Genomic DNA, 16,071 nt, shown 5'->3' with positions numbered 1-16,071 from the left:
CCTTCAAGTTAGGATTGCTTTGAATTTGATATTTTCTTTTCTTCAATTTGTATTGTGAAGGGTCAAGTATAAGAATGTTGAAATCATGATGATTATATAATTAATGGCAAACTCTAGATTAGGATATTTTTAAAGGAAATGTAACTCTCATTTGGAGACATAGCACTATTAATAATTAAGGTCATACTATGAAGGGTCTACTATCTCATTTGGAGTGCATTGAATCAATAAAATCATGTATTAAATGTATGGTTTTGAAGAGTTAGTGGTACCGCACTCTAAGATGTAGACCCTCATTGAAACCCCCTGTTTTTTCATTATTCAATGCACATGTGCATAAACCAATGACCACGACTGTGTTAAATTCAAATTCCTTCCACGTAGTCATAATCTGAACGTGCTTATTTAACAATATGCTTTATTGTTTATTTTTTCCCAATCCATTTTCCAACATTTATAATAAGAGATCCTACTTATATATACTCAACCAAACAACTTGCAAACATAAAAGCGATAAACTTGTTGTGGTCACAAATTATTATTTTCTTCTCTCTCTCGTGTGCCACTTCGCGATTGTAGCGCTTAATTAACTTGCCGCCCCGTGACTTATATCTGATACTCTCTATTATTATACTCTTGGTTAAAGTTACTAAATTAAAAAAAGCTTTTATCAATAATTTCAAAAATATATAAAAAAAATTGAAAATTTGAAAATTACCAGTAAAAACTCTAGGAAATTTTATTAGCAATTTTGAAATGTGTTTTTATCGAAAATTTTGAAATTTTCAATAAATTTTTTTGTAATTTTTACCAAATTTTTCAAAATGCATGTTTTCAAAAAAGTTCGAACGAACTACCAAATTTTTTGAAAAAACTGCCAAAAATTTCGTTCGACCATTTTATTTTATTTTTATCAAAGGTAATTTTTGAAATTATAAAAATATTAAAGAATGTCAAATTTAAATTTTAGGATGGTAGATTAAATCGTTCTAATCTAGGGTTTACTAAAATTATTGGGCTAATCTTCTTTTTTTTTTTTACACCCCTTGACTTGACCCATCTATTTACTCCTTTATTTCTACCATATATTCAATTAACATAAACACACATCTACTTATTTATTTTACGCATGACAATTAAAATATTATTTTTTGAACATATTTGTATTAAAATAATAATATATTTAAAGCATAATTATAATTATAAAGTAAAAATATAAAACACTTAATATTAGTTTTTTGTGAGTCAATCATAAATAAGAAAAATAATAACAAAAAATTGAAGGACATATAAACCTGACCCAAAAACCACATATATTCATATATTCATGGGAGTAAGTAACAGACTTTGATGTTACATTAGTTATTAAATTTAATACATTTATAAAATTATCAAAGAAAAAAAATGAAAATAAAGAAAATTATTTTCTGTCCTAAAATAAATGTCACATTTAAAAAAAAAACTCAAAATACTTGTTATCTTACATTACCAATCCAATTTTATATTTTATCAGAATAATTTGGTAATGTCACAATTCTCTCTCTTTCATTTATTACTGATTCTTAATCTGTGTGAAGTGGCTATTGCGGCAAATAATTTAAGATGGAGAGAGTATATCAAAATATTATTAGTGAATTAAGAAAATAATTTGACATTTGAAAATATAAATTTTATGTCTCAAATAAAGATAAATGTTAAGTAAAATAAAATAGGTATGAGAAAAAAAGAAATTTAACTGACAATGATTCATGAGAAAAGAGAAATTTTGATATTTTAAAATATAAATTTTGTGTAAATTTTAAAAATATATTAATTAATATTTTTAATAATAATAAATAAATAGAAATGATTTTATATAGTGTAAAATTTATTTAAATATAAATATAAATTTAAAATAAATTATTTAATTGTAAAATGAATAATAATAATAATTTAAATTCAATTGTATTGAATAATCTTATATAAAAATAAATAAAGAATTCGTAAGATAAAGAAAAAAAAGAGAAATTTTAATGTTTGAAATTTTTTTTCATTGTGAAATTCAAACCACAATGGTTTTAATGAAGTAGTTTTAGTGAAGAGAAAGAAAAAAGCTATTTAGAAGTGGAGTGGAGGTGTGTTGAAATGGGAGGGTGGTGTAAAATAGTTTTAGTGAAAAGAAAATATATGTTGCGAAAATTATTGGATTGTCCATTGGTTTATTACATGTGAAGATTGGAAGATTGAAAAAATAGATTGATTATGAATAGACCATTTTAACCTTTGTGTTTTGAAAATTTAAAAATAGAAAAGGACATTTTAGGAAGTATGGTGGTATCTTCTATTAATGGCTACATAGTTGATCTATGTTTGGTAACGCTATTTTAGCTTGTAGCATTTTTACTAGCTTTTAACTTCTTTTTTTTCAAAAGCTATTTGAAGTAGCTTTTGAGCTTGTAGCTTTTAACTGGTGACTTTTTTTCTTCCATTTAAATTCTAATTATTTTAATAAAATATTATTACCCTTATTAATTAAAATAATATTTTATGTCATTTTGTATCTATGAGTTGATGAAACAGCTAATTTACCAAATATTCATGTTAGTTTATCAACTATTAGTCACCAGCTATAAACTATTGAAGAGTAATTCAATATTCAGAAGATGAACATCAGAAGTTCTGATGTGGATTGATCTTCTGATGGTTACTCAGAAGTAGCGTTGACCAGAAGTTGTAGCTTCCGGGGCCTGTTAGTTTAGCTATTTAGTTAAAGGGTACTTTAGTATTTGTTAGTTTTGTACTATGTGTACCTTTACACTTGTTCACTAAGTTTACTTTATTAGGGCTGATGTGGCAAGATTTTCTTTTGTATAAATAGCCTTGTAGTAGCTATCATTTATTAACAACGATATTATTCTCTCTCATTAATCTTTGCGCCGTTATTCTCTTTGTCATCATCTTTATTCTTTGTGCACCAACAATTGGTAACTAGAGCTCCGATTCCAAACACAGGGAAACACGAGTGAACGTGAGTTTGTGTGACTGTGTGATTGATTTTGTTTCCGGGAAACAAAGTTGTGTTAAATCACATTTTTCTTGGTTGTTTGTGGGTTGGGAAACACTGTGTGAGTGTGAGTGAAATCCGATTTTGCTGCACAAGTTTAAAGATAAGTGGAAGCAACTTGAATACCAAACTTCCAGTTCTTGATGGTAAAAACTGGAATAGATGGATGATTCAAATGCGTGTATTATTTGGTGCTCAAGATGTTCTAGATCTTGTCACTAGAGGGTATGTTCCGGTTGCAGCGGATGCAACGGAAGAACAAAGAGAAACGCAGAGGGAAACGAACAAGAGAGATCAAAAGGCGTTGTTCTTCATCCATCAGTGTGTAGATGTGAATGTGTTTGAGAAGATTTCTGATGCTATGACGTCTAAGGAGGTGTGGGATATACTGGTCAGGTGTTACGGTGGTGACGTATCAGTGAAGAAGGTGAAGCTTCAATCCCTGAGAAAGCAATATGAAAATCTCAACATGAAGAACAATGAGAAGGTTTCTGAGTATATCTCTAGAGTGATTGTGATCACTAATGAGATGAAGGCTTGTGGAGAAACCCTTTCTGAACAAGTAATCATAGAGAAGATATTGAGGTCACTTACTCCTCAATTTGATTACACTGTTGTATCTATTGAACATTCTAAAGATGTGGAAACCATGAGAATAGAAGAGTTGCAAAGCAGTTTAGAAGCACAAGAGTTGCGACTGACTGAGAGAACTTCTGAGAGAGAAGTTGAGCAAGCTCTAAAGGCTTCTTTTGACAAGGACCAGAAGCATAGACGTGGTGATAGATTCCAGAAGGAAGCCTCAACTTCTGATGAGAAGAGATATCAGAAGGGAAAGGATAAGAAGAAAGTTCAATGTTACTGTTGCAAACAGTTTGTCCATTTTGCTAGAGACTGTTTGGCCAACAAAGGAAGGAAATCAGAAGAAGCAAACATAGCTAGAGGTGATTCAGATGATGAACCTGTGCTATTGATGACTTCAGATTCTGACGAAAGATGTTTGTCGGAGTGGTGGTATATGGACACTGGGTGTTCAAATCACTTGACTGGAAACACACAATGGCTGATAGACTTTGACTCTGAAAGGAGGACAAAGATCAGATGTGTTGATGACAAGTACCTTATTGCAGAAGGTATGAGAAATGTCAAAGTCAAAGTGAAGAATGGAAAGACTATTCTGATCAAGGATGTTTGGTATGTTCCTGGAATCAGAAGTAATCTGATGAGTGTAGGTCAGCTCATTGAGAAAGGTTTCTCAGTTGTTATGAAGAACAACCTCTTGAAGTTGTAGGATTCCAATCAGAAGTTGATTATGCAATCTGAACAGGGAAGCAACAAAACATTCAAGGTGAATGTAGAAACAGCTGAAATAGAGTGTCTGACTGCTGAAGGCTCAGAAGGTGATAGTAAGCTGTGGCATAAGAGGTTGGGGCACTTGAACTATAGAAGCCTGGGGCATCTAAGTTCTAAGAAGCTTGTACATGGCATTCCAAAGATTGTGAAGCCTGAGAAGTCATGTGAGGTATGCATGAAAGGCAAACAACCCAGATTGCCATTTGTATCAGAAGTTGCTCCAAGAGCAAAGCAAGCTCTGGGAGTAGTGCACTCTGATGTGTGTGGACCATTTCCAGAACCTTCACTTGGAGGAAATAGGTATTTTGTGTCTTTTGTGGATGAGTTCACAAGAATGACGTGGGTAACACTTATCAAGTTTAAGACTGAGGTGTTCACATAATTCCAGAAGTTCAAGGTGAAAGCTGAGAAGCAGAGTGGTCAGAAGATAAAGATTCTCAGAACGGATGGTGGTGGTGAATATAACTCTACAGAATTCCAGAAGTTCTGTGATGATAATGGAATTAAGCATGAGGTTACTGCTCCTTATACTCCTCAACACAATGGTCTTGGTGAACGTAAAAACCGTACTTTGCTTGATATGACGAGAAGTATGCTAAAAGAGAAGAAGCTTCCTCACAATCTCTGGGGAGAATCTATTGCTACTGCAGCATATGTGCTCAACAGGTGTCCAACGAAGAGGCTGAAGGAAATTGTTCCTTTAGAGAAGTGGACTAAAGAGAAGCAAAATGTTAGTCATCTGAAGATTTTTGGTTCTGTGTGTTACAAACATGTTCCAGAAGCTAGAAGGAAGAAGCTGGATGATAGGAGCAAAGTGATGTTATTGATGGGGTACCACAGTACAGGTGCTTACAAGCTCTATTGTCCAGAAACTAATAGAGTTGAATTTAGCAGAGACGTCATTGTAAAGGAATCAAAAGTTTGGGATTGGAGAGAGTCTCAACCAACTTCTGATGTAGAGATAACTTTTCAAGAAGAGTTAGAGTCAGAAGATGAAGAATCTTCTGAAGATGAGTCAGATGGTGAATCTGATTCTGATCCGGATTCTGATGATGATCCAGAATCTGGTGTTAGTCATGATTCTGGAAGGGAAAACTCTGAAGACGTAGAGTCTGGAGGACAAGCTTCTGGAGATGATCATGAAGGTGGAGACTCTGGAGGTGGTGACTTTGGAATAGTTGACTCTGAAGTAGCTCAACAGCCACAAAGAGTCAGAACAATACCTAGAAGGTTTGCAGATTTTGACATGTTGCAAGACACAGAAGTTGACTCAGAGGGAGATGTCATTCAGTGTGCCATGTTAGTAGATTCTGAACTTGTGAGTATTGAAGTAGCGCTCAAGAAGAAAGTCTGGCTGAATGCCATGAAAGAAGAACTTGAGGCTATAGAAAGAAACAAGACTTGGAAGTTGACAAAACTTCCAAAGAAGAAGAAAGCCATCAACGTCAGATGGGTTTTCAAGGTAAAACTGAAGCCAGATGGATCAGTTGGTAAGCACAAAGCGAGGCTAGTGGCTAGAGGTTTTCTTCAGAAACCTGGACTAGATTACTTTGAGGTGTTTGCTCCTGTAGCTAGACATGAAACAATCAGACTGGTGATTGCGTTAGCTGCGAACAGAGGTTGGTCCCTGATGCATCTGGATGTAAAGTATGCATTTCTGAACGGTCTATTACAAGAGGAGGTATATGTGTCACATCCCCCTGGCTTTGTGAAAAAGAATGAGGAAGAGATGGTGTACAAATTACATAAAGCTCCGTATGGATTGATGCAAGCACCCAAAGCTTGGAATTTGAAAATTGATTCATTTTTCAAGAAGCAAGGGTTTCAGAAGTGTGAGATGGAATATGGAGTCTATGTGCAAAATTCTGGAAGCAATATGATTCTGTTATGTCTTTATGTTGATGACATATTGCTTACAGGGATTTGTCCAGAAGATCTGATGAATTTCAAGAAGGTGCTGATGAATGAGTTTGAGATTACAGACCTTGGGAAAATGTCATATTTTCTAGGGATGGAGATTCTGTACTCAGAAGATGGTATCATTCTGCATCAGCTGAAGTATAAGTTAGAAGTTCTGAAGAAATTCAAGCTGGAGAATTGCAAAGATGTTGTTACACCGTCAGAAACGAATCAGAAGTTGGATTCTGAATCTAAAGGTGAAGATGTTGATGCTGCGGTTTTCAAATAGTTGATTGGTTCTCTAAGGTATTTGTGTAATACCAGGCCTGATATATGCTACGCAGTTGGATTGGTTAGTAGGTTCATGAGTAAACCTAAGTGGTCCCATTACCAAGCTGCTGTCAGAGTCCTGAGATATGTCAAGGGAACTCTGAAGTATGGCATATTGTTTCCTTCTGGGAGAAAGGAAGAATCAGAGTTATTGAGTTATTCTGACACTGATTGGTGTGGAGACAGAGTTGATAGAAAGAGCACTTATGGATATTTGTTTATGTTTCTAGGAGGTCCTATTTCTTGGAGTTCCAAGAAGCAACCTGTTGTTGCTCTATCAACCAGTGAAGTTGAGTACATCGCAGGCGCTGTAGCGGCATGTCAAGTTGTGTGGCTTCTGAATCTATTAGAAGATCTGAAGATTAAAGTGAAGAAGCCTCTGAAGCTGATGATTGATAACAAGTCTGCAATCAATCTTGCCAAGAATCCTGTGTTACACGGAAGAAGCAAGCATATTGAGACTAAGTATCATTTCTTAAGAAGCCAAGTCCAGAATGGAACATTAGAGGTTGTGCATTGCAGCACCCAGAAGCAGATGGCAGATGTTCTGACAAAGGCAATCAAGACGGATCAATTTCTGCTCTTGAGGGATGGAATGGGCATTGTCAGCTTTGAGTGAAGAATATGAATTAAGGGATGGTATTGAAGAGTAATTCAATATTCAGAAGATGAACATCAGAAGTTCTGATGTGGATTGATCTTCTGATGGTTACTCAGAAGTAGTGTTGACCAGAAGTTGTAGCTTCTGGGTCCTGTTAGTTTAGCTATTTAGTTAAAGGGTACTTTAGTATTTGTTAGTTTTGTACTATGTGTACCTTTAGACTTTTTCACTAAGTTTACTTTATTAGGGCTGATGTGGCAAGATTTTCTTTTGTATAAATAGTCTTGTAGTAGCTATCATTTATTAACAACGATATTATTCTCTCTCATTAATCTCTACGCCGTTATTCTCTTTGTCATCATCTTTATTCTTTGTGCACCAACATAAACTACCAACTACAAACTATAAGCTATTAGCTAATTTTACAAAACATCTATGGAACTAGACTAACACCCATGATGTTGCTCGGGGTTTGCCATAAAAATTATGTCAAAATTAACTTTTATAAATAATGTTGTAGATTTAATTTCATGATGCATATTTGTTTTGTGACTTTTGATATATTTATCAAACATAAATATTTATTTTGTATTTTTTAAAAATATTTATCAATGATAAATTTATCGTGTTTTTTATATTAGTCAATGACAAATAATCGTCACATGTTTTAAGCATCAATAACGAATATGTGTTTGTTGTGAAAAACGATGTCAGGAACAAAGTATAATAGGGAATTAGGGAAGAATAAAGAAGAATACAAGAATTAGTTATAACTGCTATTCTTTCACTTTCTCTTAAAACAAGATTACAAGAATAACAAATAACCTCTCTCACCCTAAATTAGGATTTGCAGCTTAGCAATGATGAGAGACTAGTATGCTATTTATAATAAAACCTTACATACTAACTAATGGGCTTTTGCCACAAGGCCCATTACACAAGCCAACTTAATAAACAAACTAACTTAACAAATTAGGGTTTAAACACTACAACCTAATTTAACATGCTAACAACCCTAGCATATTCGACATCTGCATGCTAGACCCATCTTCGACTACAACATGCACACTTCGACACCAGCATGTGAACAACCTTCAACTTCATGCTTAACTCTGTCGAACTGTCAAACCAAGAAGCTACCCTTCGACCATACTAGAGTTCGATCCAGTATCTCACAGTATTATGTTTTTGTCTAAATTATTTTTATATTAATAATTCATAAATATTTGTTTTAAATTTTTTGTGTATTAATAATAAACATTTATTTTATATTTTCTTATTCTTATCAGTGACAAATAATTGTCTCGTATTTATTTCATAATTATCAATTACAAATATTTGTCTCGTGTTTTTGTTTAATAATAATCAGTAATACATATTTCTTTTTTTATTTTATTTAGATGGACCGAACCCAGTTGAATGATGATTCTTTGTGTAATTTAGAGTTGTAATGTTCAAATTAATTAATTACTACTATCGATAAAATTTAATAGTGGAACCTTTTATTTTTTTTAAATGTATTTGTAGTTGAAGATGTAGCAAAATGTTTTAAACAACAAAAATGAGAGTGATATGTCACAATTTAAGAGTATTGTAAAACAAATTCAGTTGTGAAATCAACTACTTTATTAAGTCTATTTTAAACTCAAGTTATTCTCAATTTTATTTTAAATAGTTGAATAAGATAATAAATTATCTAATTAATTATAACAACAATAATTAAGTTTTATCCCATTAAATAAAATATATTATATAAATTAATTTCGTCATAATATTTTACCAAAAGTAGCCAAACGTTATTCCTTGTATGAATTGAGCCTAATAACCTCTTTAAATGACTTACTTTAAGAGAGATAATTTGAATAAAAATAAATTTTGAAAAAAAAAAATATTTTTGTGTATTATAATTTTTTGCATTTTTATTTGAGCATTGTTAATTTTTTATTTTTAATTTTAACTAATTATTTAGTTGCAAATATTTGTCTGTGTATTATTTTTAGATTAATTAAATTCAAATTAAATGTGATAATTATAAGTTTTTTTTATTTTTATTTTAAAGATGTAAAAAACTATATTTAATTTATTTATTAGTGACAATCAAATATTTCTTTTGTATATGAGTTATACGTGCCAACAATTTTTTAATGTCTGATTTATATAAAAATTTAAGTAATAAAAATTAAAACTAACATTAAAAGACAATTTCTAAAAGAGAAGTGTAAGAGCTTTTTTTTGTAAGACATGCAACAAACAAATTAAATGAGGTTAATATTGAGGGAATTATTTTAAACTTTTAATAATATTATTATCACTACTACGAAAAAGGGCTTTAAAAGTGCTTTTTTGGGCTTTAAGAGCGCTGCCAAAGCCAACGCTGTCGTAGATAACGACAGCGCTTTTGAAACTCCAAAAGCGCTCTCGTAGCCCCCCCTATAGCAGCGTTTTTTCAGAAAAGCGCTCTGGTAGCCCCCCCTATAAGAGCGTTTTTATCCAGAAAGCGCTCTCGTAGCCCCCCTATAGCAGCGCTTTTCCAGAAGAGCTTTCGTAGGTTGCGTTTTTTTTGTTTTTTTTTTGTTTTTTTAATCTTAGGCAGCGCTTTTAGTAATAAAGCGCTTTAGTAGGTGGCCCTTTAAGAGCGTCTTTAAAAGCGCTTTCGTTGCTAAATGAGGTATTTTATATTTATTTTCAACCTGTAATATTTTCGACCTGTAATATATTTTCAACCTGTAATATTTTCGACCTGTAATATATTTTCGACCTGTGATATATTTTCAACCATAGGTAGGACAATATATATATACTAATATAATACCATTATAATATCCAAAATTATATATATACATCATTATAGTTCAATTCACATGTAACTAACTCATGTCAAACAAACTAAATCAGTAACATCAACAATATTATACTTCAAATATTGGCAACAGTATGAACAAAGTTAGTAACCACCTAGAGTACTATAATATTATACTTCAAAAGTTTGATCGTTTCCCGGCCTGGTCCTGCAAAGTATGAACAGAACGACACGGTCAATTAAAGGCTCAACAACAACAAAAACAAACATGAAACAATCTATCAGTTTCAAATCAATCCACCAATATTGTAATGTGTCATCAATCCAATTTCAAATCAAATTATCAGCACCACTTAACAACAACAAAAACAAACATGATTCACATAACGTCATCATCGTCAACTAATATTAATTAAGCAAAATGAACCAACATCCACCAAAGAAACTCAAACACAAAGTCATTATCAAAATATTGTATTCATAAAACTGTTCACACAATAATGTATTCATACCTATATGATTAGTTGCTGAATATAAAATTGACACAATTCCTCTTTGATTTCTTCCAACTTAAGTCTCGTGTAAGAAGCAGCAGAGAAGTCATCAAAGTACTACATAACAAAAACATAATATGAATGATTTAGTTAAATGTAATAAATTATAAGAAATTATCTTAAGTTATAAATCCATACCGTGATTGGAATCTCTAATTGATTCGTTTGAATGATTTCTTTCATAAACCTCAAAACATAGTATCCGCAATCTGAACTGTTTCGCTGTATCGGACACTACATAGAAAAACAAATAAGATTTTATAGTTGTCTTGTTTTATCAAGTAGCATAAATATTATAAGCAAAATTGTGAAAATTAATGTACCTCCACTTTGATCCAAGTAATGTTGTTTGATTTAGTCCGGGATACCTGTGCGTCTCTTTGACTTCGCAACACTTGTATTGATCTAACAAAAATATAAAAGCATATATCTAGATCAATCTCACAAATAATTAAATATATAAATATACACGAATATTTAGAACGATCCCACTTACGTATCAATTATTGACTTCATAGCCGGATAATTGGTCCACTCACCATCTACCGAATTCAGAAAATATACCACTTCTCTTATAGGGTTGATAGCAAGCAACAACCAGTGTGCTCTGCGTCACTTGTTGTGACCCCCGAGCAGATGCCTAAAAATCATATAAGTTAGGTAAAATATAAAATCATGCAGTTTTAGATTCAGATTATATATTAACACTTTAAATGTACCTCTTTTAGTGATGCAACAGACTCCTCCTCCTGTAAAATCCCTTTACCCTTAATTGCGGGTTTTGTAGGAGCAGTCTAAAATTAAAATGTAAAAATAATTAACGTAACGGTGCAGAATTAACATTTGAAAACTAAATGATTCATAATGGTTTTCAATATACCTCATCACCAATGATAATGAGCTCCGAGGGCCATGCAACAAATGACCCTATTGCATCTCGCAGCAATGTTGTCTCTGAGACCATGTCAGGTACCGGTAGCACCGCATCATGATCTAATACAACATCAACTGATACTTTCAGGTGTCCATCCGGGAGCGGTCTATGGTGAAGTAAATCTCCCAAAGTGTTGTTCACTTTTCCCTTGCCAACTAGGCGATAATTCGGTGACGATAAGTATAGTTGGCAAGATGAAATGCCCTAAACCAATAGTAAATATAGAGTCATTATCATTAATAAAATAGAACAATTTGTAAGGAAAAAAAAATTATAATTACCTCGGGAAATTTTCTTTGACAGTTGATACTAGCTTTATCACTAGTTTCTTTCACCGATGAAGTATTGCACTTTTCTCTCATATACATCTCTTTATCTCTTTGCAATTCAGAGACTTGTGCTTGTAATTCCTGCAATTTTTGCAACACTTATTTATTGGTAGGATTTCTTCTCCTAGAATGCTTGTAAAAAGAGGTTGGAGTCACACCATGACCTTTACCCCTCACCCGACCGGGATACTCAGGAGCATCTAATGCTCTACTAAGTACGCTCCTATCATCCTGGTCCTCACCGGTGGATACCGATTGCGACATGGTCTCCTGTAATTCATTTACATTTCAATAGTTATTAGTGGAGATAAAAAATCAATTATATATTAAAAAACATTTGATTTAATTAAAGACACAGTGTTATACTTACACATTCAGCATAAACTCTTTGAACATCGGGATCGACAACTCGATTCTTGCCCACACGAGCTTCCTTCCACAATACATGTACTGGAAGTGAGGTTTCCTCACTTTTCGTCTCCTCTAACTATGCATTGACACAAATGATAAAATCGTCAAATAAAACACATTTAGACAATTAATTAAAACACATTTCTATTTACTTACAATTTTTTCCTCTAAGCGTGCATATCCCAAACGCCCTTTTTTGTATGGATACGCGGGTTTTGATGCTCTCACACTATTTGTGGCACTCCTTTTCCGAAAAGCTTCATCTCTTTGCTCTAAAAACTTAGCCCAATCTTCTTCATCAATGAATAGCTCATATTTTTTTGGCCGTCCCGGTGCCTCTTCAAGAAAGTTTCCATCTTTATCCTTAAGATAGGTGTTTGTTAAAAAAGCTTTCCACCCTCTATATCTTTTTCCGGCCAAACCAAATATGTAGCGTTTACGCTCATCTGGTATGTTAAAAGACCTCTGCAAAAAAACATACGCATAGAGTGTGTTAGTATAAGTAATTTAAACAAATTATCGTCAAGATAATAACAACAACCATATATGATACCTTAAGCTCGTCCCAAATCGCGTCTTTTTTCTCGTCCAACTCTTTGCTTTTCAGATTCCATTTAGCTACGGAGACTGGAATATGCATACGTACAAGTGTACCAATATAGCTTGTCAACTTTGCAGAATTAGAACCAATTGGTTGGTTATCAGAATTCCATTCCAAATTATATATTAATCCTTGGTCTCTATGTCGAATGATTCCCTTCATAATGGTGATGCCTCGTGCAACTTCTTTTGATGATGTATCAGGTGGAGCATTTGTATCCGGAGCATCTCTATCTTGTGAGTTTTCATGTGAGTTTTCTTGATTACTAGTTGTCATACCCCAAAATTTGCCCTCATATATTTACAAACGCCATTTTATTTCGAATAAATGAATTGGCACAGTTGATAAGAATTTGAGCGTGAATGGTACAATAGCACGAGGTCCCGTGCTCGAGTCACATTATTAACATTTATTATTTTATTTGTTACTAACTTAAGTTCCGTTTAATTTACTTTTTTTAAAATCGCAAAAAATTTGTTTGTTTATTTGCAATTAATTTTTTTTATTTTAGTTGTTACTAACATTTTAGGCTAGTTTTTTAATTGGTTAAATATAATTATAAGAACTCAATGAGAATAATTCCTTCTATTTGGGCTTTTAGTTATTTTTAATTAATTATGGGCCATCAAATTTAACCTAATTTTGTATATTATAAATAGGACAACCTTTATACAACAAGAAGGAGGAGCTAACCCTTATTCTGAATCCTTATTTTTTTTCTTTTGGTTATGAAGCGCACCCTATTCATGTATATATTTGCGCTGTAACCTTTATCTCCTCGACAATTTCACACACTCAACAAACTATCTGCAGTTTTTATAAGCCTTACCATCACAGACTCAAAAACATCTAACACAACGTTTAGGAACAAACTTTGCAGTGGTAGTGTTTGTGTTTGCAGGTAGCGAGAAAGAGAGGATGGCAGCCACTCCAAAACTGCAAACAAGCAACCGTGACATTGAAGAAAAATTGCAGACCAAGTTCCAGCATAATTTGAGTCATACAAAGCATCCCTATGAATTCCTAAGGAAATTTTGATACATCCCAGTCGTTCAGGAGCAAGCCAATCATTCTAAATCGCAAAACCCCAATTCTGGTTTCATGACTTTTTACTCTTTACGTCTTTAATTTCGATTTCATATATATAAGCAATTTCAATTCGATTTGCCCATATATTCGTGTTGAAATCGATCTTCTGATGAACACTGGTTGGTTTAATTGCGGTTTTGATGCAAGCATGACGACGTGCCATTGTAGAGCATCAAGGTCTCATCCTTTCGTTTTTATAACCGCAAGCGTTATTATTGAAAACTAATCTTTCCATTGAATTTGTAGCATCACTTTTAGCGGATCTGGGCGGAGTTTGCTGTTTTTCTTACGTTATTACGCAGGTCGCAAAAACAACCGTCGCCGGAGAAGACGAAGTCTCGCCGGATTCTGCAGTTCAGTTATTTAGAACGTGATAGCATTATCAAAGCGTGTTTCCAAATCATGAAGTGTCATTGGTCCAGTTGGTAGCGTGTTTGATCCTTCATCCTCCATCTCGCCGGTTCGAATCCTGGTGGTGGAATGTTTTTGGTTAATTCATGTGCTATGGTGTCCTTCGATCCAGTACCACGCGTCTCCGCATGTGCACGACGTGCCTTCGCATCTCCACCAATGGATCAGCGTCAGTGTATGATCAGACGTCCCCCAGCTTGCAATACCACCATGCATCTCCATCAGTAAACCACACACAATCCTAAGCTAAGTTTATTTTAAATTTTATTTATTTATTATTATATAAACCTATTTATATATATATATATATATATATATATATATATATATATATATATATATATATATATATATATATATATATATTTACTTGTTTTTTTAATTAGTTTTCTTCTAAAAAATCTTTTATAATAAAAATATTTATATACTATCTATATTAATAATATCTTTTTTTATAATATACTTTATTCATCTTTTTTTCTTTTACATTGTTTATTTCATTTATAATACTTAATATATTTATTTTATTTATTTTCTTCCTATATTTACTTATTTATTTATTTTTCTTAATATATTTTGTTTATTTATTTTAATAAGATAATTTATTTAAATATCTTTCATAATTCATTTTTTTTATTTTAATTCATAAAAAGTCATAAAAATATTTTTTTTCCTGATTTTATTTTCTTTCTTCGATTTAATTAATTAGGTTGCGAAGTCAATAATTAAGTAAATCGATTTGTCACTTTATCCAACTTAAGCCCGAATCAAGGTTTACGAGAACATTGCCCTACACTAAAAAATATTATTTTTTCTGTGTCTTTTTCAGGGTTGACTTTTCAAATGCCTTCTGATTACGCGCCACATCAAACCAAAAGCTAAGTCCTGATCTTTCTCTTATTTAAATGTTATTTTACCTTTTATTTTATTTTAATTAGGGTTTGATTCCCATTGTGAATGAATTTCTTCTACACTCACTACTTCCTGTTATTTTTCTGTCAATTCTCCGAGAGTCAGAGTCAATGCTTCAGGCAAACCTTTGCCCATCAACCTTCATCAATCGAAGGGTTTGTCAATTGCCAAATCTACGAGTATCGGTAACCCTAAACCCTATTTTTATTTTATGCCTTTTATTATTATTACTTGTGCCAAACCCTGTTGGGGGATCCGCTGGTTTCACTTTCCCCCTCCCCTTTATTGCTTTATAACTGCGTGGTTAGTAATTTAGGGAGTGCAAGATTGTAATTGACTTAGAATAACTAAATACAAGATAAATAACTGAATTGAACCACGTGATTGTTGCACACACGCACGCTTTTGGGTAACCTCTCTGTTGCCTTGTTGCCTGTTGCCTTGTTGCCTTGTTGCCTTGTATTTTGTGCAGAATAGCCAGTCCCTCGAATACGAGGATATCTCAGCCATGTTGCCTCGATTAAAGGTCATGGTCCCTAATGATGTTGCCTTCGATACACTAACATGACCTCGACCCTCGAAAGTTGCCTACGGAAAAGGCTGAGGTATCTTTTGGTTGCCTACAAACAAAGGCTATTCTGATCATTCCCTTTAGACTACCTGCCTCTCTATGGCATGGGTCAGTCTTTGGGCGAATGATATCTCGACGACCCTTCAACCTCCAAACGAAAGGCTTCCTGCCCTCTTATGGCAAGGATTGACCCTTTCATTCTGAAAGGCTAAAAAGAGACCTATCATCTGAGTTTA

Source organism: Vicia villosa, linkage group LG6 (assembly GCF_029867415.1).
Source record: "Vicia villosa cultivar HV-30 ecotype Madison, WI linkage group LG6, Vvil1.0, whole genome shotgun sequence".
Lineage (NCBI taxonomy): Eukaryota > Viridiplantae > Streptophyta > Magnoliopsida > Fabales > Fabaceae > Vicia > Vicia villosa.
Note: the sequence above shows the minus strand (reverse complement) of the source record.